The following is a 26,618-nucleotide window of genomic DNA, read 5'->3' as shown; positions in this document are numbered from 1 at the left end:
TGGATTAAGAAGCTTGAGTTGCTCAAAAGTTTTGAGTTTTGTTTCTCCTTAGTCCACCTCTCATTTCCTAATGTAATTGTTAATTGTTGGTTTTAAAGTTTTTTTAATAACAAAACCATTTTTTTAAATATTCTGTTTTTCAATTTGAAAAATCTGTAGGGACAAATTCCAGATAGCTTTAGAAATGCTGAAATTTCCACCATTTCTGAGGAAAAGTCACATTATGAAAATAAAAGAGGAGTCATCTTGCTTTTTCTTTCTAGGAAAATTTAATATGAGAACCATCCATTTCACTCAACTTGTCAATATGCTTCCCTAGAAACTCTGCAATAATTAGGCTTCCCCAGAAGTAAAACGAATGGGATTTTGGCTACTCTCCAGTGGCGTGAACTGTCAGTTATGAGTGGCTCATGATGCGACTAGTAAAATTATGCAAGTGTGCTACTCATACGAGATAGAAATTAAAGAATCAAAGTAGCTACACGGAACTTCAGAAATGCTGTTGTATTAATCTTCTAATTAAAAAAGAATATGCATTCAAAAACATAAACCTTGATAGGAATTTGAATATTGTACTGGATGCATATGTATATTTGAATATTATACTGGATATATCCATATATATCCACATCCATGTATATCCAGATATATCCAGTACAATATTAATGACATATGAATATGTTTGGCAGTTGTGTTCATATTCTAGAGGTGATAATATTGGTAGGAGAACAATAGATCTCTAGAGGGTTAAGACATTTCATATCCCTTATAAATATCTCATTTCCTGATTATTGCAAAGAAATATTGTCAGGATTGTATCATTATTCCAAACCAATAAGATAATTCGGTTTTTAAATTATCAGACTTATATCATGAACACAGACTGGCTGACTGACTGAATGTGTCATTTTTCAGACGTGTTTGGCAAATGAAGATACAGTGTTATCTTTCAACAGTGGATACTGTATTTCAGTAATAGAGCTTTCAATAATTAATAAATTGTCCCTATGTCTTTAAGGAAGGGCCTTCCAAGTTGTCATTACTAGGTGAAATCACATGTTATGAAGCATTGTTTTAAAACCCAGTTCATGTTGGATATTATTAGAATTTTTAATATATTTGGATTAATCCTTAACTAACATTGAGGGCAGAAGCTCTGTTCTATTTATCTTGTCTAGCTTCTTGGTCATAATAGATGCTCAATATATATAGTCTACTTCCAATGTAACATTGCTTCTCCATTAGTGAGAACTCTCTTGAAAGTAAGAGAAACAATTCAAATGAGCATGAGAATAAATGGAAACTTACGGTTTTATATTAATGAAAATCCCAAAAGTGAACCTGTGTTCAGGTAATACTGGGGGAATCAATATTGCAGGGTCATCTCTCTCTCTCTTACGTATTGTATTCTTCAGGGTTCTCCAGAGAAACAGAACCAATAGGATATATAGAGATATATATAAGAGGAGATTTATCGTAGGAATTGGGTCATATGATTACAGAACACGAGAACTCCCACAGTCTGCTGTCTACAAGCTGGAGACCCTGGAAAACCAGGTCTGTCCTTCAGCAGGGGTACTAATGCAGTCCGTACTAATGCTTCAGAACCAGCAGAGCCAATGATCTAAGTTCTGGTTCGAGGACCAGGAACCGGGAGCCCCGATTTCCAGGGGCGGAGGATGGATGGCCCAGGTCAAGCAAAGAGCAAATTTGCCCTTCGTCCTCCTTTTTATTCTAGTCAGGCCTTTAAGGGATTGAATGATGCCCACCCACATTGATGAGGACAATCTTCTTTACTCAGTCTACAGATTTGAATGCTAATCTCTTCCAGAAACACACTCACAAATAATATGTTACCAGCTCTCTGGGCGTCCCTTCGTCCAGTCCATTTGACACAACATTAACCACCATAAATATATATAGATATATTTTTTTCTTCTGTCTCCGTCACCATTTTTCAACTCTGATTAGCTCTCTTTGACTTCATTCTTTCCCGCTGCAGACAGGTTTTCTCCAAATGGCAGAGACTATGGCTATAAGCTATTAAGCAGCTCCACGTCTCCAGGAAGGAATCTGGGCAGCTTCACTTGTTTGCATATCCGTTCCTGCCCCCATCACGATAGTTAATGAGAGGAGAGCCCCAGATGCTTTTCATCATCTCCACCACTCACTAGTATCAGTCTCTTTGATTTTATCAGTTCTAATAGGTTTGTGGTGGTTATATATTTTTTAAAACGAGGAATGTATAGTGAATGTTGTTTTTTGCTTCTATTGCAGTTGTCAAAAAATGACTTATTCGACCTGTTGGCATGATGTATTATATTGATAGATTGCCTAGCAGTGTATCTTCCTTGCATTCCTAAGATAAACCTTACTTGATCATGGTGAGTGATTCTTTTATTACTGAATTTTCTTTGCCAGGGTTTTATTCAGGATCTTACATCTCTGTTCAGAAGTGAAATGATTTTTTTTGGAAGTATAATCATCAGGATTTGTTATGAGTGTTACTCTAACTTTGTAAAATACATTGGGTATGGGGCCGGCCTGGTGGCGCAGCAGTTAAGTGTGCACGTTCAGCTTCAGTGGCCCGGGGTTCACTGGTTCGGATCCCGGGTGGGGACATGGCACCACTTGGCACCCCAAGCTGTGGCAGGCGTCCCCCATATAAAGGTGAGGAAGATGGGCACAGATGTTAGCTCAGGGCTAGTCTTCCTCGGCAAAAAGAGGAGGATTGGCAGTAGTTAGCTCAGGGCTAATCTTCCTCAAGAAAAAAAAATACATAGGGTAGCTATATTAAAAGTTTTTTTTTAAAAAAAAAGCGTAATCCTGGGGCCGGCCCCGTGGCCGAGTGGTTAAGTTCGTGCGCTCTGCTTCGGCGGCCCAGGGTTTCGCTGGCTCGGATCCCGGGTGCGGACATGGCACCACTCATCAGGCCATGCTAAGGCGGCATCCCACATAGCACAACCAGAAAGACCTGCAACTGGAATATGCAACTATGTACTGGGGGCTTTGGGGAGAAGAAGCAGAAAAAAAAAATGGCAACAGTTGTTAGCTCAGGTGCTAATCTTAAAAAAAATGTATAATCCTCTGGCTTTGGAGAAACTTTGGAAATGCCAGATTTACTCTTAAAATATTCATATTTAGAATGATGGAGAAATCAAAAGCTTTATGGGTGATCTGAACCTTTCTTTCAGGATAGGTTTAACTAACACTGTTGAGGTAGGTCTTGGAAAATAGAGGCCTAGGCACTTTATTGAAGGTGAGTGGGAACAGCGTGACAGTGTGGACATAGGAGAAAAGAAGAGGAGTAAGAAGGACCTAATTAGAGATTCTAATTGCCTGTACTTGAAAGACTTTTAAGGTGATAGGCAGCTCTCAAATTTAGGAAGTTTCTATGGGCTGTCCTGAAATCCTACACTTAGGTGTTTAATTTTTACCTATATAGCCCATTTGATAGCATAGAAACTTCAAATACACTTAATACACCTTTTGACGAAGTTTTAATGTCCTGATAATTAAAGGCGATGCAATCGCCAAGTTCCTGCGAGCTGTGTATTTGTTTTGGTACGAACCGCTAGGAAGGCAGAGCCACAGGTTTGGGAAGAATGAAAGTTGATTCTTTATAAAGTCTCTGTGGGAAGACTCCTGAGGGCTGTAGATCAAAATGCGAGGCTTTTCCAATTACGAAGAGCTGACTGTGTCAGCCTGGGGTGTGCCCTTGTAAGATGCATTTCCAGAGGCCACGCGTCTCATATCCTCTAGGGGACTCAGCAGGGCAAGGTGCTCAGGGAGAGTGCAAACCTAGTGGCTGTGATTCTGGACAGATCGCCCCCAGCCTTGCTCCTCACCTCTTTTGTCTCTCGGGGTGACATTTCCTTCAGTCCCTTTGACCCGCCGCTCTTGCAGCTGCCTCACAGGGAAATGTGGAGAGAAGAGACTAGTTCGAAATTACAGAGTTTTTGGTGGGGAAATATGTCCCTAAGTTGATATTTTAACTATAGTACTGTGATTTTTTATATTTGCTATTCTAAGATTCCAGGATATTGCAGTTTTTCACTTTATATGTATGAGAAGATTATAATCGGTACTTTTTGAACTCACTACGTGCTACACTGTGAAGTTCAATAAATAATTGTTGAATGAGTATAAGAATGATTGAAATAAACAATTTTATAATCTATTAGAACATCTCAATTATGGGGTTTTAAATAATTTCTCCTAAGAAAAATATAAAAATAACTATTATGTATTCTAGATAGATAACTTTATGGATGTCTTCTTTCTCTTCATTTATCTCTTTTAAATACTTAGTATTCGATCATTTCTTTACCCCTGCTGTCTCTTTTCTCTTCCTTCACACATGCGTACACATACACATGCGTCTGTACATACATATATGTATATACATACACACACGTGAATATACATATACATGTGTATGTACCTGTGTATATAATTATATAAATGGATGATCTTTCAATCCGACGTTTTTTTTCTTTCAGTCCCCCTCTCCATTTCTCTTTTCCCTTTTTTCTCTCCCTTTTTGACTTTCTCTTTCCTCATTCACCCTCCTAGAGTCCATATATCTCCGATTTCTCTCATTCCTTCACCACACCAGTTATTGATTCTCTCCTCCTTCATATTTCTCCAATGTCTCCTCATCTTTTTTTCTCTTTGTTAGTTCATCCATGTTTCTCCCTTAGTAGAAACAAACACACACACACACCCACACACACACACCCACCCACCCACCCACACACAGACACACACACACACACAGACACACACACACACACAGACACACACCCACCCACCCACACACACACACACACACAGACACAGACACACACACACACACACACACACACACACAATCTCCTTTAAGTCCTCTTCCTCTCCCCCATGTTTTTCTCCCTCCCTTTGTAGTTCAAGCTAACAGATTTCCCTCTCTTGGTATCTCTGCTGGGTTTTCTCAGTATCACAGTCTCTCTCTGTTTTTCTGTGTCTTCTTATCTGCTTCTGTGGTGTGGCCTTCTTTTTGTTCAGGACCCTCTCTTTCCATCTGGGCTTTTCTGCGTCTCTCTGCCTTTGGCCGTGCGCTTTCCTTTTCCTCTACTGCATTTCCCTTTCTACCTGCTAAACTTCTCCTTCCACCAGTCTGACTATGCCTATCAAGGTCTCTGTATAGCCTGCCATGATCTCCCAGGAAAAATAATTTGCTCTTTGTTGCTTCCCAGCACTTGTTCATATCTCCATAAGCACATGTACACGATATATCACTTATTTACTTGTGAGAGCTAGGCAGAGTGGTCACTGTGGAGGCACGGGACAGTGAGGACTATGGGAAGGGGCAGAGCTGGATTTGAATCTTAGCTGCACCAGTTGGACAAGTTTCTGAACCTCTTTGGGCCTGTTTCCTGAATTATAAGGGGAACCATATAATTTATTGCCCCAAGGGAAGTATGCTTGAGAGTGAAAAGCAGTTCTAAAAATAAAGTCAAATAATAGTTGGAAATATTTATTTATTGACCAAAAAATTGGTTTTGTTTTACTAATGGACTTGTAAAATAGTTTTATGCAAAGATTTTCCAAAAATAAAATCTTCCAAAAAGTAAAAATAACACATATTTGTGTACATTAGAGCAAATTAAAAAGAAAATAACTTTATATTGATTACCTGAACCACCACTATAATCAAGATGTAAAACATTTACAGCACTCTGGAAAGATTTCCAATTAACCCTCTTCCTGTTCCCCTGGCCCCAGGCAAACCTTGATTGGCTTCCTATCACTGCAAAATAGTTTTGCCTATTCTAAAATTTCATATAAATGGATTCATACAGAATGTACTTCTTTGGCTTCTTTGACTCAGCATAATGTTTTTGATATTAATCCCTGTTTGTGCCCTTTTTTAAAGGTAATATTTCATTTTATGGACAGGCCACAATTTGTTTACCTTTGATGTTGTTTTCAGCCTGGTTTCGGCAAGAAGTGAAAGTAGATCCTTGCGTTCAATCTATATCAGTCTTTTTTAAAAGAAACATCTTTCTGTTCCTGGTTTGCTGAGATTTCTTGTTACTGTTTTATTCCTACATGATTGCTCATTTGATTAGATCCCTTTTCTCCTGACTGTCTTAAGATAATCACTCTTTTATTCCTTCCTTTTTTCTGTTGATAAAGTGAATTACGTTATAGATTTCCTAATATTAAACCACCCTTGCATTCTTGAGATAAGCACAACTTTGTCAAGTTGTGTTATCCTTTTTATCCGTTACTGGATTTAATTTGTTACTATTTTATTTACATTCTTTGGATTTGTTTTCTAATTGAGATTGGCTCATGATTTGTTATTCTCATCCTCTTTTTTTGGCCTAGTTTTTGTATCAAGGTTATACCAGCCTCATAAATTAAGATTGTGAATGATCTGCCTGTTTTTCTTCCTCAAAATATATTGTGTAAGATTGAATTATCTGGTCCTTATGTGTTAGGGGAAATTTCCGTATTAGTTTATTATTATTATGTTTTGCTTTAGTACATAATTACCAAAAATTTGGCAGTTTAAAACAGTACTCACTTATTAGCCATAGTCCTGCAGTTTAGAAGTCAGGTGAGCATGGCTGATTTCTCTACTTTGAGTCTCACAGGCCAAAATCAAAGTGTTGGCAGGGTGGCATCCCCTTCTGGAGCTTCTAGGGTAGAATCTATTTTGAGACTCATCAGATCATGGTCCGAATTCCGTTCTGTGCAGCTGTAGGACTGAGGTTCCTGTTTCCTTGAATAGGCTGACTAGCAACCTCAACTCCATCTCTAAAGTCTCTTTTGACTTGTAATATATTCACAGATATAACACCAGGGGCAAAGATTATGGGAGTCTAAAACCATCTGTGCCTGGTCTTTTTTCTGTGTAAAAAAATTATAACTGCTGATCTTTGTAATTAATTATAATTTTAAGATTTTCTATTTCTCCTTGACTCAGTTTGCAAAGTTAATTTTTTCCAGTAATTTACACATTTTATCCAAATTTTCAAACTATTTGTATAATTTTTCATAATACTATCTTTTAAATCTTTGCATTAACTACAGTCATGACACCATTTTATTCCTAATGTTGTTTATTTGTGCCTACGTTTTTACTTCCTTTGTTTTTTTTTAAAGATTTTATTTTTACTTTTTTTCCCAAAGCCCCCCAGTACATAGTCGTGTATTTTTAGTTGTGGGTCCTTCTGGTTGTGGCATGTGGGATGCTGCCTCAGCGTGGCTTGATGACTGGTGCCATGTCCGTGTCCAGGATTCAAACCAGCAAAACCCTGGACCGCCGAAGCAGAGCATGCGAACTTAACCACTTGGCCACGGGACCAGCCCTGATTTTTACTTTCTTGATCACTTGTGCCAGAGGAGTTTTTTTTATGTTTTCAGAATACCAAGAGCTAGTGTTATTAATAAGCTCTTTTCATCTGTTATCAATTTCATTCATTTCTGCTCTTATTTTTATTATTTATTTCCTTGGAAATAGTGACTATCATTAGAGTTTATTTTATAAATTTATCATTGAATAATGGATATTAAAATACACAATATATTTATTTGCTTGGTAAAGATTTGCAGCTTATCAATACTGGGGATTTTAACCAATATCATCATGTCTATTCAATTCCAGATAATTGAGGAAGAGGAAATTACAATGTTGAATTAAAAGGATTTCTATTACATATGAACTTCACATAAGAGGATAACATATAAGTAGAAAAGAGTAAGAGAGGCTGGCCCTGTGGTGTAGTGGTTAAATTTGATGTGCTCCTCTTCAGGAGCCTGGGTTCACGGGTTCAGATCCCAGGCGCAGACCTATGCTACTCGTCAGCCATGCTGTGGCGGTAACCCACATACAAAAAGTAGAGGAAGATTGGCACAGATGTTAGCTCAGGGCAAATCTTCCTCAGGGGAAAAAACAAGAAAAGAGTAAGAGTAGAAACATGAACTTTGAAATCATATATATATAGCTGGATTGTGGCTCTGTCGTTTGCTGCTTATGTGATTTTGGGCAAGTACTTAATCTCTCTGGGCTTCTGTTCCTTCACATGGTAGTCAGTGGTGCTGTTTGCTGAGTATTTTTATTTATTTCCTGTTCCAGGGACTTGGTGGGATTATATTTCTTGATACCCTTGGTTTGAGACGGGCCACTAAATAGTTCTGGCCAATGAATTGTGAGTGGAATTGTCCTGTTACTTCTGGACCAGAATACATGATTGCAGGTTTTCCCATACTTTTCTTAAATCAGTTCATTATTTTTTTCTCATAGGAAGGAAACTATGGAGTCTTAAGGAAGGAGGCTAAGAAACAATGGTTATAAAATTAGGGGGAAAACCAGGAAAGAATAGTGTCTGGCTGGACTAGTTAGGCCATTTAGAGATCCTAGTCACAAAATGATTATTATGCTCCCCCTCATATATACTTTGTAAAACTACTGAACTGAAAAGTACACGCATACTTCAAAGATCTGGTAGGTTCGGTTCCAGAGCACTACAATAAAGTGACTATCACAATAAAGTGAGTCACACAAATTTTTTGGTTTCCCAGTGCATATAAAAGTTATGTTTACAATATACTGTAGTATGTTAAGTGTGCAATAGCATTATGTCTAAAAAAACAACATACGTACCTTAATTAAAAATACTTTATTGCTAACAAATGCTAGCCATCATCTGAGCCTTCAGTGAGTCATAATCTTTTTGCTGGTAGAGGGTCTTGTAAAAAATACATTATCTGCAAAGCACAATAAAATGCCTGTACCAGAAAGAAATTCTGAATCTTCACGTGTTGGCTTTTTTTAAACAATTTTATTGAAATATCAAATTTTTAAAATAAGTTTTCTCTCTCTCTCGCCCTCTCTTCCTCTGCTTTGCTTGCACCTGATCATATGTTTACAATGTTTACTGGGAAAATAAATCAAGACAATAAAGAGAATCCTTACAGAATAGTATGCCATACTGAAATTCAGATGATTTGGAAGTCTATATGAATTGGCATCTGGGAGATCTCTGGTGCCCTTAATAACAACAGGGGCAGAGGAGGAGCAGAGAAAGTCATCACACAGTGGGTGAAGGTGTAAGTAGAAGGGGAGGAAATTGATTCAGAAAATACAGGTGACTATCGCCACTTGGTTGCACAGACAGTGAATATGGTAGGATGGTAGACAAGGGCTGGGGTAAGGTGGGCAGAGCGCCCACCCCGCCTCCCTCAGATTTCCAGAGCTTTGTCCCTTACAGACAACATGCAAGTTAATGAGCCCCCTTCCTCCTAATGCTTTCTCTCCCACCACTTCCCTTTCTACCAACAACAGCTCCGGTAAGTCCAGAATTGAGTTGCACACACCCACAGGCTTTCTCTGCCAGGTGCACAAAACATGGCTCCATTCAGAAGTCTCCCTATTTCTCCATCCCTTTGAGGCCCTCTGCCATTGAGCCAGGCTTTGGCCTCAGGTTGCTTGGCTGTCCCTTAGAACCCAGTTCTCCAAGAAGACTTCTAGTACCGACCAGCGATCCTCCTCCCAGTATACTGCCTACGAGCAAAATGTAAAACTTGGAATATTGGGATGTGAGCCAGTCTCATCAAAGTTTGGCCTGAGGTAAAGCATGGAGCAGAGTTCTAAAGGTCTTCAGCATCCTGAATCTGCAGAAGGCTAAGCCCAGCTCTACAGTTCAGGAGAAGTCCGATAGATTTAAGAGGCTGGGCCTGACACATGCCCATATGGGGGGGGGTCACATGATCACCAGATCCGCATGACCTGCAGGGTTCAGGAGCCCACAGTCTTCACCTGATTGACAGGGCTACGTCTGTTGTGTGACCATAGGAGGCATGTGTCCATATGATTCCCCAACAGTGATTCCTGCGGTGCTGCTCACATGACAGAGGGCTGAGCCTGCCTCGTGAGGCTAAGGTCCACATGACAGCAGCATCCTTGTGACCTGCAGGATTCAAGAATGTGTGATGTTCACGTGACTGGAAGAGTCGAGCCTACCACATAATAATAATTGTCAATCAGAGAGACCACATGATGTAGGGGTTTAAGAGCCTGTGGTGCTGACCTCATCAGTCAGGCTGGACCTACCCCATAGTTGTGGCATCCACATGATTGCAGGATCCATATGACCCGCGGCCCTTGGAGCCAACAATGCTCATTTGATGGGAGGACAGAGTCTGATAGGGAGTACAGGGCCTAGGGGGCTGCCACTTGAAGATAAGGATCACATGCCCTTATGGCTCAGGAGCTACCATGTTCATGTGGCCTGTGGGCCTGGGCCTTGCCACATGGTGGTAGGGTCCACATGGCTGCAGGATCTCTGTGACCGCCAGTGTTAGGAGCCACAATGCTCACATCCTTGGAGCAGGCTGAATCTGCTTCATGACGGTAGGGTCCTCAAGATCTGTATGGCTCAGGGGACCATCCTATTCATGTGACCTGGAAATCTGCGATTGTCCACACTGAGATTCTCCTACAGGTGAACTTCCACAGTACACAAACTTGGACTTTAGTTGCTGCCACCCCTCTTTAATGAGCAAATTTTATGTGTTTTTTTCTAATAACACATAGAATAGATATTCAATACATAACAATATATAACAATGGAATAGGTCCTCCCTAAAACCATAACTGTTGCCATACCGTAGAGAGTACTGCAAGAGCCTAAATGGGTGACAGGTCAGCCTTGTTGACTTAATTTCATGCAGGCCTAAAGGTAATTAAAGCAAACCTAGTAAGTCAGTTTTAATTGTTAATTTGAGATTGAAAAAATGCGTGTAGTGATTACTATGTGCTAGGCACTCGAAAAGGTTAACTCATTTAACAGTGGCAACTCTGTGGAGTAGGTACTACTATTATTCCAGTTTTACAAATGGGGAGGTTGAAGCACAGAGGTGTGAAGTCACTTGCCTAAGAAGTCACAGAGCTTGTAGGTGGCAAGCCAGGGTTTACCCCCAGATAATTGGGCTCCAGACTCCGAGTTCTGGTCACAGGCAGGTTCCCCAAAGAAAATTAATATAATTCAGCCTCACTAATTCAGACTAACTGGGAAGCCAGCCTCAGTTACTGAAAAGGTTAGATCATGGAAGACCCCATGGAAAGGCCATTTAAATAATTGCAAGTATTAGTAATTAAAACAAATCAAACAGTTGAATCTAATTAAGGACCTCAGGAATTTTCTTCTTTTTTTCGAGGAAGCTCAGCCCTGAGCTGACATCTGCCAATCCTCCTCTTTTTCCTGAGGAAAACTGGCCCTGAGCTAACATCCATGCCCATCTTCCTCTAGTTTATATGTGGGACGCCTGCCACAGCATGGCTTGCCAAGCGGCACCATGTCCGCACGTGGGATCCGAACTGGCGAACTCTGGGCTGCCAAAGCGGAACGTGCGCAGTTAACTGCTGTGCCACCGGATGGGCCCCAGGAAATTTGTTTTAATATATAGATATAAATTTACCATTACTATATGACATATTTTTTCATATGTAAAAGGAGGTATAAAATGCTAGATGTTAGTTGAAAACAGTTCCTTCTTTAAATAAATGCTAAAAATAGACATATTGCAAAGTTTAGACACCATATCTGGCTCTTTCCTGAAATATAAGTATATGGGAGTGGAATCTGAATTAATTAGATTTACTATATTTCTATCCTGCTTGTGCCTTTCTAGTAAGGGCGGAGAAAGAAGGAGAACATATATTGTAATTTAAAACACTTTCAATTTCAAGAGTAACTGTGGGAAACTGCAGCTTCATCTGTATATCCACAGTGAATTTGATGTGATTTTTCTGGTTTGCTGGTTTAGGCACACTCAGTGCTGTACAAGCAATAGGATTATTTTGCTAGGTCCCTACAATGTGGCATGGCTACATAAATAATGTGAAGAAAACTAAACAAACCAAAATTTGCACCATGGCTAAAATTGAATGTACTGGTAAGGACACTGTGCGTCTGTGGTTCTAAGCCTCTTGAGGAAAGTTTGGAGTGAAGAATAGGAAAAGATGACAGTATTTGTGCAAATCTGTGGGACTCGGGGCTGGCCTGGTGGCACAGCGGTTAAGTGTGCACGTTCCACTTTGGCAGCCCGGGGTTTGCTGGTTCAGATCCCGCGTGCAGACATGGCACCGCTTGGTACACCATGCTGTGGTAGGCGTCCCATATATAAAGTGGAGGAAGATGGGCACACCTGTTAGCTGAGGGCCAGTCTTCCTCAGCAGAAAGAGGAGGATTGGCAGCAGTTAGCTCAGGGCTAATCTTCCTCAAAAAAAAACAAACAACAGATCTGTGGGACTCATATTCTGGGAAAGTACTTATTGGACAAATGTAAGTACAGAATAGGAAAATAGGGTTACATATTTACAATAGAGCCTAGTAACTTCAAGTTGGACTTAGAAAGCATCAATATACAGTTATAGGATAGACTCTGACATCAAGACCTGATGTTTCTCCTAACCCTTTTTTCTACAATTACCTGCATGTGGACAGATCAATGGTGTAAAACACAGCAGAATTATATCCAGCCCACCTACGCTCAGCTGAGACTTACATAGTAAGGATGGCGATTGGGGTCAACTTCTTTCACCAGAAAAACAAAACAAAACAAGAAAAAAGCCTGGCCTTCTAATTATAACTCTTCTTTAAGGCACATTTTGCTCCTGTCAGACCTGATATTAAATACCATTTATTCTTTCTCTGGGATTATTATCAGGAGTTTCTTAGGATTTAAAATAGTATTTAGCTACATCAATGAAGGTCTGTCGGCACTCTCTAATACACATTTGAGGCGCGGGAGTAAGTCTATTGATAAACCTCTGTCTGTCCGTGGTCCGTATGAGTTAGCAGCTTAAGCCTTGCGTTTATCAGGTGCTGTTTATTTCGGTGAGGCAGGTAAAGCCATTCCCTGTGCATGTGATTTGGCAGGATGTTTGGGGAAATTTTTTCCTTCTTTTACCTTTATTTATTTTTTTTTGTGGTTGACATCTTGGATATCAGTATTAGTGGTTTTAGAAGGAGTGGCTTTACCTAACAGAGAATTGAGGAAGTGGAATAATAGAACAGCTGTGATCATGTTAAGTGAAACATAGATACTCAAATGCTTTTGATTCGAACACCAATGGTAAATGCACAACCGAATTAGAGGTCCTGTTTGCATTTACTTTTTAGAAAGCAAAATTGGCTTACCTGGGGGCTGGCCCCATGGCCGAGTGGTTGGGTTCGCGCGCTCCGCTGCAGGCGGCCCAGTGTTTCGTTGGTTTGAATCCTGGGCGTGGACATGGCACTGCTCATCAAGCCACGCTGAGGCAGCATCCCACATGCCACAACTAGAAGGACCCACAACGAAGAATATACAACTATGTACCGGGGGGCTTTGGGGAGAAAAAGGAAAAAAAATTGACTTACCTGGCAATACTGTACAAAGGAAATCATCAGATGGGGCTTTATCATTATGGAAACTGTACACAAAGCATGTTTGTCTGTGTTCCTTTGTGAGGTTCATCAGCGTAGCTAGAAGTAGTTCTTTTGTCAGTGTCAAGCAATGGCGAAGAAGAGAACCAGTTGCCGATGGTGCTCCCTGTCAAGGTGCTTCATGTGTCCACCTTCTACCCCAAACACTGTAAAATTGCACTGCTCTAGGTAATGGGCTCACCATTTGGGCACTACCGCCATAGTGTGGAAATAGAAAACTACATCCACCGAAAACTTCTGTCAGGCTGAAGAATGACGAGGAGTGGGAAGGTAGGAATTCCTTACAGAGTCTTTTCTCATAAGCTACGCCATTTGTGATGATATGACTCTCTGGCACAGTTTGAAAATCTCCTCCAAATGGAGACCACTGAAAAAATAAAGAGTGTGGGTCACGGCATTTAAAATTATTAGAAGGGGAGAGTGTACCTTGTTCCACCTTGGTTCTTGTTACCTGCTCATTGCAACTAAATGATTATTACTCTCTTTGAAAGTATTGTCAGGTCAGTTTTTAAATAAGCAGCCACACTGTTTTCTCTTTTCTTTCTTTTCTAAAGAGGACACTATTTTATTCTTTTTCAAAAGGTACAGGAAGTAATCAAGAACATTCCTCCTGTGTCCAGTGCTATTTCCTCTCCAGTTCACTGCCCCTCAAGCCAATGCCAGGTCTACTTTAATGAATGTGGAATACTCACTCATCCTTAGTTGGGCCAAAGCTAATGGACTAGAGTCCTTGAGGACAGTGGTTCTCTTGAGCAAATTAAGTATTTCCTTTGCAATCTTTTTTTTTAAATTGAGGTGAAATTCACGTAGCGTACAATAAAGCATTTTAAAATGTACAGTTGATTGGCATTCACGATGTTCTTGCATCCACCACCTCTCTCTAGTGTCAAAACTTTTTGTCATCCCAGCAGAACACCCTGTTGCCTTTAAGTAATCACTCTCTGCTCCCTCCTCCCTTGAACCACTGGCAACCACTAATTTGCTTTCTGTCTCTATGGATTTGCCTGTACTGGATATGACATATAAAAGGAATCATACCATATGTAACCTTTTGTGTTTGATTTTTTTTATCTTAGCATAGTGTTTCTGAGGTTCATCCAAGTTGTAGCATGTGTCAGTACTTCATTCTTTGTTATGAGTGAACAATATTCCACTGTATGTATATACTACAAATTGTTTGCCCATTCATTTGTTGATGGACATTTGGGTTGTTTCCATCTTTTGGCTAATATGAATAACGCTCCTATAAACATTAGTATGTAAGTTTCTTTGTGGACAGTTGTTATTTCTCTGGGAATATGTATACCTAGGAGTGGAAATTGTGGAGTCATGTGGTAACACTGCATTTAATAATTTGAGGAACTGCCATACTATTTTGCAAAGAAGCTGTACCATTTGAATTCCCACCAGGAGTGTATGAGGGTTCTTATTTCTCTACTTCCTCACCAACACTTGTTATTTTCCATTTAAAAAAAAAATAGCCATTCAAGTGGGTATGAAGTGGTATCTCACTGTAGTTTCGATTTTCATTTCCTTGATGACTAGCGAAATTGAACATCTTTTTATGTGCTTATTGACCGTTTGTACATCTTCTTTGGAGAAATGTCTGTTTGACTCCATTATCCATTTCTTAATTGGGTTGTTTGTCATTTTGTCCTTGAGTTGTAAGAGTTCTTTATATATTCTGGATATTAGACCCTTATTAGATATATGATTTGCAAATATTTTCTTCCCTTCTGTAGACTATCTTTTCACTTTTTTGATAATGTCCTTTGATGCCCCAAAGTTTTCAATTCTTTATTTGTTTTTCTTACACAGAAGAATTATTTTTCCTGTATCCAGTCCACTTCTCTAATTTATGTTGTCCACCTGGCAACTGTAGACAGATTGATACCCCTACTCTACATGTGAATCATTGACTTCATCATGACGTGAAAATATATTTAAGCTATATTAACTGACAAATGCCAAAGACTGAGCAATCTCTGTAGTACAGCTCCATTTGTGGGGAAAAAGTGATAGAGAGATGCCTGCAGGTGCGTAGAAGATATCTAGAAGCCACAGAAACAATGGTGGTTATCTAGGGCGTAGGACCTTCATTTTTCAGTTTATACCTTTTTGTATTATTTGAGTTTTATGTAGCAAATATTTATTACTTTAAAAGCAAAATTAACTAGATTTTAAAACCCAGGCTACAATTACCTTCCCCTGTAAGCTCCAAGTCATTTTAGTTTATGAGCCAGAAACTACGGTATAGTGATCCTATTTTCCAAACCCACAGTCAGAAGACATGGTCTGACAAAGGGTTGAATGTACATACAGGGAAACTCAGTTAGAATATTTGAAACAGTCTGACCTGTCAGAGGCAGAAATTGAGATTGCCACTTGACTTTTTCTAATTGACATATAATTGACATATAACGTATTAGTTTCAGGTGTAGAACATAATGATTTGATATATGTTTATATTGTGAAATGATCACCACAATAAGTCTAGTTAACATCCATCACCACACATAATTACACAGTTTTTTCCTGTGATGAGAACTTTTAAGATCTACTCACTTAGCAACTTTTAAATATACAATACAGTATTGTTAACTATAGTCACCATGCTGTTCATTACACCCCCAGGATTTATTTATCTTATAACTGCAAGTCTGTACCTTCTGACTCCCTTCACCAATTTCACCCACCCCCGACCTCCCACCTCTGGCAACCACCAATCTGTTTTTTATCTATGAGCTTTTTTTTTTTAGATTCCATATCTGAGTAGTATCATACAGTATTTGTCTTTCTCTGTCTGACTTGACTTAGCACATTGCCCTCAAGTTCTATCACCTAGTTGCAAATGGCAGGATTTCCTTCTTTTTTATGGCTGAATAGTATTCTAGTGTGTGTGTGTGTGTGTGTGTGTGTGTATGTATCACATTTTCTTTATCCGTTCATCTATTGATGGACATTTAGGTTGTTTCCATGTCTTGGCTATTGTAAATAATGCTTCAGTGAACATACAGGTGCACATATCTCTTTGAATTAGTGTTTTCGTTTTCCTCAGATAAATACCCAGAAGTAGAATTGCTGGATCGCATGGCAGTTCTATTTTTAGCAACCTCCATATTGTTTTCCATAGTGGCTGCACCAATTTACATTCCCACTAGTAATGCACAAGGGTTCCCTTTTATTCTCATCTTTGCTAACACTTGTTATTTCTTCTCTTTTTGGTAATAACCATTTTAACAGCTGTGAGATGATATCACGTTGTGGTTTTGATTCATATTTCCCTGATACTTATTGATATTGAGCACCTTTTCATGTATCTGTTGGCCATTTGTGTGTCTTCTTTGGAAAAGTGTCTATTCAGATCCTCTGCCCATTTTTAATCATATTCTCTGTGATATTTTTCTCTTGAGTTGTATGTGTTCTTTATATATTTTAGCTATTAACTCCTTATCAGATGTATGATATGCAAATATCTTTTCCCATTCAGTAAGTTGCCTTTTCATTTTGTTGATGTTTCCTTTGCTGTATAGAAGCTTTTTAGTTTGATGTAGTCTTACTTTTTAATTTTTCTTTTTTACCTTTCCTTTTGGTGTCAAATCCAAAAAATCATTGCTAAGACTGATGTCAAGGAGCTTACCCCTTATGTTTTCTTCTAGGACTTTTTAGGTTTCAGGTCTCATCTTCAAGGCTTTAATCTATTTTGAGTTGATTTTTGTGTCTAGTGTAAGGTAGTGGTCCAGTTTTCTTCTTTTGCCTATGGCTGTCCAGTTTTCCCAGCACCATTTATTGAAGACACTTGCCTTTCCCCATTGTATATTCTTGCCTCCTTCATTGTAAATTAATTGACCATATTTGTGTGGGTTTATTTCTGGGCTCTCTGTTCTGTTGCATTGATCTGTGTGTCTGTTTTTATGCCAATACCATACTGTTTTGATTACTATGGCTCTAGTTTGAAATCAGAGAGTGTGATATCTCCGCCTCTGTCCTTCTTTCCCAAGATTGCTTTGGCTATTCGGAGTCTTTTGTGGTTCTGTACAAATTTTAGAATTGTTTGCTCTACTTCTGTGAAAAATGCCATTGGAATTTTGATAGAGCTTGCATTGAATCTGTAGATTGCTTTGGGTAGCATGGACATGTTAACAATATTAATTCTTCCAATCTGTGGGCACAGAATATCTTTCCATTTATTTGTGTCTTCTTCCATTTCTTTCATGAATGTCTTATACTTCAGTGTACAGAACTTTTACCTCCTTGGTTAAATTTATTCCTAAGTATTTTATTCTGTTTCATGCAATTGTAAGTGAGATTGTTTTCTTAATTTCTCTTTCTGGTAGTTCATCATTAGGTATAGAAATGCAACAGATTTTTGTATATTGATTTTGTGTCTGCAACTTTACTGAATTTATTAGCTCTAACAGTTTTTTGGTGGGGGCTTTAGGGTTTTCTATATATAATATCATATCATCTGCAAATAATGATGCTTTTGTTGCTTCCTTTCAAATTTGGATCCTTTTATTTCTTTTCCTGCTTAATTGCTCTGGCTAGGACTTGCAATACTGTGTTGAATAAAAGTGGCAAGAGTGGGCATCCTCATCTTGTTCCTGATCTAAGAGGAAGCTTTTCACCATTGAGTATACTGTTAGCTGTGGACTTGTCATATGTGGCCTTTGTCATGTTGGGGTATGTTCCCTCTGTACCCACTTTGTTGAAAGTTTTTGTCATAAATGAGTGTTGAATTTTGTCAAATGCTTTTTCTGCATCTATTGAGATGATCATATGATTTTTAATCATTTTATTAATGTGGTCTGTTACATTGATTGATTTGCACATGTTGAACCATTCTTACATCCCTGGAATAAATCTCACATGATCATGATGTCTGATCCTTTTAATGTATTGTTGTATTCAGTTAGCTAATATTTTGTTGAGTATTTTTGCATGTATATTCGTCCGGGACATTGGCTTGTAACTTTCTTTTATTGTGGTGTCCTTGTCTGGTTTTGGTATCAGGGTAATGCTGGCCTTGTAAGGTGAGTTTGGAAGTGTTCCTCCTCTTCTATTTTTTGGAAGCATTTGAGAAGGATTCGTATTAATTCTTCTTTAAGTGTTTGGTAAAATTGGCCAGTGAAGCTGTCTAGTCCTGGACTTTTGTTTGTTGTGAGGTTTTTGATTACTGATTCAATCTCCTTACTAGTAATTGGTCTCTCCAGATTTTCTATTTCTTCATAATTCAGTCTTTGTAGGTTGTATGTTTCTAGGAATTTATTAATTTCTTCTAGGTTGTCCAATTTTTTGGTGGATAATTCTTCATAGTAGTCTCTTATGATCCTTTGTATTTCTGTGGCATCCGTTGTAATGTCTCTTCTTCATTTCTGATTTTATTTATTTGAATCCTCTCTCTTCTTTTCTTGGTGAGTCTGGCTAAAGGTTTATCTATTGTGTTTGTCTTTTCACAAAACCAGCCCTTAATTTCGTTAGTCTTTTCTATTGTCTTTTTAGTCTCTGTTGCATTTATTCTCACTCTGATCTCTATTATTTCCCTCCTTCTACTAACCTTGGGCTTTGTTTGTTCTTCTTTTTCTAGTTCCTTGAGTTGTAAAGTTAGGTTGTTTATTTGAAACCTTTCTTTCTTCTTGATGTAGGCATTTATTGCTATGAACTGTACATTTTGAATACTATAATGTGATAACTCTGCGAATCAGCTTCTCCCACCTTCTCAGGGATTGCATTGTTTCCGATTGAGGGCTGCAGTTGTCTATTTGTCCAGGGGGCATTTCACCCTTGTTACTACAGTGGGGGAGCCTGCCTACCATGATCTTTACCAGTTCATTCTGCTCCTGAGTCTAACCCCCGTGTAGTGCAACATAGTATGCAGTATCTTCCTCCTTCAGGCTGTGGGTATATGTGACTATCAACTGCTGTCAGTCTCATCTGTCTCTAGTGTCAATGTCAACGTGTTCAGCCATCTCATACTATGTAGGGTGGGGGAATCCCTTGTTTACCAACGTGTGAATAGGAGGCGGTCAGAACAGGATGGCTGGATAAAAACCAATTATTGTGGTAAATTTACACATATTAAACTGCATGCACCCATTTTCAGGGTACAGTTTGATGAAGAGCTTTTACAAATAGCTTAGTATTATCTCATTGTATGAATATATCCCAATTTACTTATCTATTCTCCTGTTGGTATACATTTGGTTTTTTTCCATTTTTGGACTACCATGGATGAAGCTGATAGGAACATCTACATACAAGTCTTTTTATGAATATGTGTTTTCATTTCTATTAGGCAAATACTTGATGGTCTAATTGTAGTATCATATGGTAAGTGTATATTTAAATTTAGAAGAAAATGTTAAAGTGTTTCCAATGTGGTTGTGCCATTTTACATTCCCACCATCGATGTTGAAGAGTTATTTTAAACACATTCTAATAATCTCTGTTTTTGAATGGTAACTTTAGTACATTTGCATTTCTCACATTACTAATATATTTATACCATCATATTTTGTCCTTTCTATTTACCATTTTTTTCCTGTGATTTTTTTACTGCTTTCTCTTCTTTTATTTGAATTATTAAGTTTCCTTTTCCCCCTAAACTAAACTTCTAAACTTTATTGGTTTAGAAGTTAAACATTAAATTTATGTTGTTTTGTGATTACCCTTAAATTGTCAATATGCATAGTTAGCAAAGACTAAACTTTAATCAACATCTCTACTCTTGTCCTCAATAGAGGAGGCCTTCAACTACTTTAACCTTGATTAACCCTATGCCTTGTTAAATGTTAGTGCTGTGTAATATAGTTTCATTATGTTTTTATAGCCTCAGATTTAGTCATTATAATTTTTCTTATTTCATATAGTCAATTTTTGTGTCTTGTTTTCAGTTGTTGCCCATCTTTTTGGCAAGCATTTTTCTTTCCATTGCCTCTAAAAACTCAGTTTTTAAAAAATTTTGGTTTCACTGAAATATATGTATTGCTTACCTTCACAGTGAAAGTCTGTTAGTTAATAAATATCTGTCTGTATTTGAAAATATCTTTATTTTTTGCTCCCTTTTAGGTAGATGTTTAGCTGAGTGATGGGTACATGGGTCAGGGCAGTCCCACAAACGTTAGATGGTGCAGTCCTCATCCTGGCGGAGAGTGAGCAGTGTGATGTGCATGTGGTCCTCCAGAGAGGGCTTGGACAAAGCATGGGTCACTGCATCATGGCTATACTCTTGGTAGGGCGCTCTGGCTTCCTGCTACTTTCTACTGTTTGGTATTTCTAACTTCTACTGGAAAGCAGGAGGTAAGGTCTTCTGCCAAGAGTAGGGAAGATATGGTGACATTAGAGATTTGAGAAAAACGCAGAAAGTTTGAAATAGCTATTATGGAGACTGGAAGAGAAATATATCTAGAGAAACAGTGAAATATTATCAGTGAGACTTCGCTCAATGTTGGAGACCATGCATTTATAGTGCCACTGATTTTCACAATTCCTTATTTTTCTCCAGCAACTAGTTATAGTCCTGGAGACATAGATGATTTGTGGTGGATGTGTTGCCAGTCAAATAACATGTTAGAACTGTTGTAAAAGGAATATTGAGATTTAGGCAAGAGACTGCTTAATGTGACGGCCCATAAGATCTATGCTAGTTAAGGAAACAAGTAACTAGCTGTGTCTGTGTAGCTGAAGAACAGCAGGAGTACATGATTAAGCAAGTTAGAGGAATAAGACACTGTAGATATAGAGAATGAGATATTTCAATATAATATTTCAGGATTTGGGGAGCTCCAGGAGATAACAAGGTCTAAGGTGTGGCTGTGGGGCAGTGACTGAAGTAGCGTGGAGGTGAAGATAATTGGAAATAGGAAGCTAAAGCAACTGAGAGGCTTGATAGCTTGAGGGATCCTTCATGTCACAGGCTCCTTGCTTTGAGAAATGTGCTGACACAATAGAAGCAAGACATAAGCTCTAATAAGTTGACTTGACTCTGTAATTAACGAACCTCATAATCTTCTCTACAAGAGGGATACACCTCTATCTTCTTTTTCGTATTCAAGGTTATCATGGAAAAAACATCAGCAAACAATATCATTCATTTGGCATAAGATTTCCTAACATTGCGTGCTTTTTCTCATTCTTTCCCTTCACCATCCAGGGGTGTGGCCATTCATAACTAGAAGTAAATAATTCTAAGAATCTTATCATTACTGAGTGAACTCAAGTAGTGGGAATGATTACTTTCAGTATTCAAGTAAAATTTAATTTTATATGACAATTTTGAATCACAAGGATGAAACAGAATTTTGCCACAAATTATGAGTAAAGTATCCAAAATATTAATAGCCTGTCGTCTTCACTTTTCTTCACATTTTTGGTCTTCACATTTTTTCGCATCATAAGGAATGAAGCAATTCCATATATGGATTATAGAGCATGTATAAAATCATTTTGGAAACTTCGGATGGAAGGTTTTCGATTGGGAAGATTGGAAGTCTCAATTAGTAGTTGTGAAGCTTTAGTTACTATGATTCTGAATCATTTTGGGCTTAAATAAAGTTTAGCTTTCACATTAGATAATCTTCAGTCCGGAATGGTTAGAGGAAAAGAACTGACAATTTTGAAACTCTTTTCAGGTAATGAAAATCCTGTCATGAACAGAAGTGTTTTTAATTTTTCACTCAGCAATTTATTTCAACTCTTTTGAGAAAAATATCAAGAGAGTGTTGTAATGTTTGGCACAGTTGCCCAGCTATAACCTTAGCCAGCACAGATAAAATTATTTTGCAAGAAATATTGGCATTTGATAAACTTATATTAATTCCTCAGTCACATATGCTGTATTGAAGAATGTAAACAGATACATAACTGAAATTAAGCTTAGTATTAAATGTGTTTTTAGTTAATTCTTCCCTTCCTCCTTCTCTTTCTTTTGTACTTATATTTGTTAATTGCTACAGGAAATTTGGGAGATCGAATCAAGTACTACGCAAGTAACAAATTAGTCAATTCACTACGTTTAGTATATATCACTGGATTCATTTTGCTGTACTGACCAGGAAAGACATTGCACACAAGGAGCAAGGTTTCTTAGGATCTTAGGTCTGGGGTTTTTCTCCCCCATTTGAGATTCTCTACTACCTAGTAAGTATTCTGAAAATTTAGAAGAAATCTAATCTCATTTATGGTGTAGTTGATAATAATCAACTTACAGTTACCATAGAGGGCTCAAGTTCTCATGTAATTACAAGGTTGGTATCAGCATGTGGTTATTTATGTCATGTAGACTAAGTGAATATAAATATGTTGAATCATATTGAACTGAAAGGTTGCAAGCCAGGAATATGCGTTTGGCATGAGTCGTCTGTTTAATATAGATCTCTCAGCATTCCAAATGTACCCTGTAGGCCTCTGTATCAGAAATTACTAATATTCCTATATACAATGGGACATTCATCATCTATTGTAGAAATGTATTCTCTCATGGCTATTAATCCTGATTAAAACCAATGTTTATTTTAGAGTGCAATGGTTAATTAGACTTGGATTTATAATATAATTAGGATAGGGACTTAGGTTTCCTGAAATGACTCATTTTAGCATAAAAGGTTGAAAGAGAAAGGAAAGTCCTGTGACTTTATTGTAGCATCTAATGCTAAAAGATGTTAATAGTTAGAAAATGAGAACTGTTAGATAATTGAAGAATTTGGCACTCAGGAAATTTGGTACTATGAAGCACAAATCGGATTTTTCGAAATAAAGTGGATTCGTAAGTTAGATCTATGTAAGTGACAGAAGAATTAGTGATGGCTCTATATATTTACAAAGAAACATCAATTTGCTTTAGATATTTATCAATAACCCAAACTCAGAGCTGGAATTCCCTTTGTGGTCAGCTAAAAGCTTAATATGTACGGATATAAACTGGGCTGGTTGGAGTGATGAGGATAGGAAGAGAAAAACCAATCGTGAATATTGGTATTATCTTCTAATGAATTAGTTCAGGTTACTGACTCATTGCCTAATTAATGAGGTGTTAGAGGGTTTTTTGAGGGTTAGCCACCAAAAGAGAATTTTAGGTATTCCACCTCATTGAACTATTAATTAGACCAGACTAGATTTATATACTTTTTGTTTAGTTTTGTTTATACAGAATACTAGACTCAGTTCTCTAACTTTATTGTACGCGTAGAAGAAGAAATGTTCCGAGCGTAATGTTTTACTTACCCATATGATAATGAATATAATGGATTCCTACGCAAATTATTCCATTGAGGTGCAGAAATACGACTTTGGAAGAACCACAATATATTGGATCAGTATGGAGATGTTGACAGCAAAATTGTTTCAGTGGTGTAATTTAGTCTGAAATTTGAATTGAGCTAAGCTTTTTTCCTCTTATGGAATCCAGATGTCTTAGCTGAAAAAGTTACTACTAGGTCTGAGAGTAGGGAAAAATATAGAGTGACCAGCAGGTTCTCTTCATTAGCCACTCTTAATTTGGGACAAGAAGTAGAGCTCCCAATAGTTTTAATAATAATATTAATAAACATTTACAACACACACACATGTATATTCTAGTTCTTCTTTTCTTCCTGCCACTTAGAAATTTTAATATATGGAGCTAGTATCAACTTTTCTGGGCTTTAGTTGCCTCACCTTATAAAATCTGCACAATAATATGTTGAGTGTCCAAAGACAAGAAGCTTTTAGGGTGCTTTCGAGTTCTATGATCTTTTCTTCTATAAATGGCAAACTGGTAAGGGATCTCCCCAAAATGTCATTTATCAGGACCGCAAATGTTATCACGCCAAAACTTTAGGAACGTCTATGATACAATTCTATTGAGCAACATCATTCTGAAATATCCTTGTTTGATGAGTAAGTAACTGAAAGATAGAAGCATGAATTATGGCTTCTTTACATCTAAATAGTAAGTTAGAATTTTGAATAGTGATGATACAAATAAATTAAAAATACCAAGGGTTTAAATAATATTTTCACTGATCTTTGTTATTTGCGGTATCCATACACACAATCATTAAGTTTTGTCTCGCTTTTCTTAAAATGTTACTTGCTCCCTAGTTACTAGATACAGAAGAGACAAGCATTTGCCTATAGCAGAAGTTCAGATTAACTGCTTAGGCCCAAGTTTTGTATATGTATGCTCTGATCTGCCCGTTTTTTTAAGTTAATTAATTAATTTTATTTTTATTCCTTTTTGCTTTTTCTCCCCAAATCCCCCCAGTACATAGTTGTATATTTTAGTTGTGGGTCCTTCTAGTTGTGGCATGTGGGATGCCACCTCAACATGGCCTGATGAGCGGTGCCATATCCACGCCCAGGATCCAAACCAGCAAAACCCTGGGCCGCCCAAGTGGAGTGCATGAACTTAACCACTTGGCCACGGGGCCAGCCCTGATCTGCCTGTTTTAAGTGAGCTTATATCATACTCAGGAGTAGGGAAGTTAGTGAATGGTTATGCCCATATCTTTCAATGAAAGGAATCAGCTGTGTTCTGTCACTATGGTGATGCCTACAGAGAGAATGATACTTCTGGGTCTCTGCCCATCCTACTGCCATGTAGATAGTATAGCTGATTGGATTGAACTGATGGCATGTTGAAGAACATTCTCTCATGGCTCTACCATTTGCAGTGTTGACCTAGACACAATGCTCTTGGAAGTTCAGTCAAATAATTTATCAACAAACATCTGATTCAGTGATATGTAATTCAGTTGGTGGGTGTTGTAATTTTAAAACACATAACCCTGTACATGCTTAACCCAAGTTTAACTAAAATTTTATTTTCTGCACCAGTTGTTTTGGATCTATTAAACCATTCATTTAACAAGCATATGTTGAGGAGGCCCGCCTGGTGGTGTAGTGGTTAAGTTTGCCTGCTCCACTTCGGCAGCCCAAGATTCCCTGGTTTGGATCCTGGGTGCAGACCTACACACTGCTCATAAGCCATGCTGTGGCAGCGTCCCACATAGAAGAACTAGAAGGACTTACAACTAGGACATACAACTATGTACTGGGGCTCTGGGGAGAAAAAAAACACAAAAAAACCCAACATATGTTGAATATTTCACTATGAACCAGACATTATGTTAAAAAATAAATAAGGTATACAAAATAAATAAATACAAAATCCTTATTTTGAATACAGAAAATAAAGAAGATATAGTTCATGTTCTCAAGTCTAATGGGTAAACTTTCATCTAAACAGGCAAGTTATAAAAACATGGCATTCTGTTGACAGCCTTAGTTTGTATAGTTCTTTATCACATTTCATTTAAGACTTGTACCTGATGTTGAGACTTGGTTTGATTTCTGTAGGGTCAAAGTACATGTTTATTAATTGATGGAGTTCAGTTAACATACTACACAGTTAATATTAAAGCAAGTCTGCTTGTTTTCATTTTTGATACACTCAATTATTCTCTTTTTTAAAATCTTTGTCACTTTATTACTACACTGTCCTACATTTGATGAATATGGATACATACTCTGAAGGAGACAAGAAAAGGGCCACTAATCATATGTCCATTTGTGCTGAAATTCTACTTCAAAAGACAGCTAAATAAATGCTTTATTTAAACCAAAACAAAAAAAGGCCTTGTTTCTCTAGCTTTCTAAGATACTTTTGAAATGGGTAAGCATTTGTTTAAATGTTACTGATTCAGCAATTTTTGTTTTGCAGTAAAATGGCATTCTAGGGCTATAGTTCTATGAAACCATAGCAGAATACGCCTTTGGGATTTCATCTAGGTTGCAAAAGTGAGATAATGATTCATTTGAAAGATTTAGATATTGTTTCTTGCTTGACATCATTCTGACTCCCAAGTGTATCAGTTGCATGTAATATAGCCAAACCACCTGGTTGGAAAAGTGAACAATATGATCTAAGTCAACGAATTCAGTCTCAGGCTTATTTTTCACCTGTAGAGATTACATCCAGCAGTGGAGGCAGAACCTTTAATTAAACAAGACTTCCTCTGCCTAGGCTCCACTTTACTCCTAACTGTCTCTGTGCTTCGGAGTAGGGTTCAGGCTCTTAAAGATGCCTCTTTGGATTCTGTTGGTCTTTAAGATTAAGGTTTTTTTCCCTCCACTCTAAGAACTTATTATTCTATACAT

The 26,618-nt window shown here is 37.9% G+C and overlaps 1 long non-coding RNA gene across 5 annotated transcripts in view; it reads left to right on the top strand.

The window, feature by feature from the left end:
* The window catches only part of LOC138921947 (uncharacterized), a 716,117-nt gene that overhangs the window by 203,483 nt on the left and 486,016 nt on the right, over positions 1 to 26,618 (top strand). The window contains exon 2 of one of the 5 annotated variants that reach the window (XR_011434972.1): positions 2,278 to 2,384. The exons of the other annotated variants lie outside the window; for them this stretch is intronic. This is a non-coding gene — a long non-coding RNA (uncharacterized lncRNA). The remainder of the gene's footprint in view (positions 1 to 2,277; positions 2,385 to 26,618) is intronic. 5 annotated transcript variants of the gene reach the window in all.

This window comes from Equus caballus, chromosome X, assembly GCF_041296265.1.
Source record: "Equus caballus isolate H_3958 breed thoroughbred chromosome X, TB-T2T, whole genome shotgun sequence".
In the NCBI taxonomy this organism is placed as follows: domain Eukaryota; kingdom Metazoa; phylum Chordata; class Mammalia; order Perissodactyla; family Equidae; genus Equus; species Equus caballus.
Note: the sequence above shows the minus strand (reverse complement) of the source record. Positions and strands in the feature narration are given on the sequence as shown.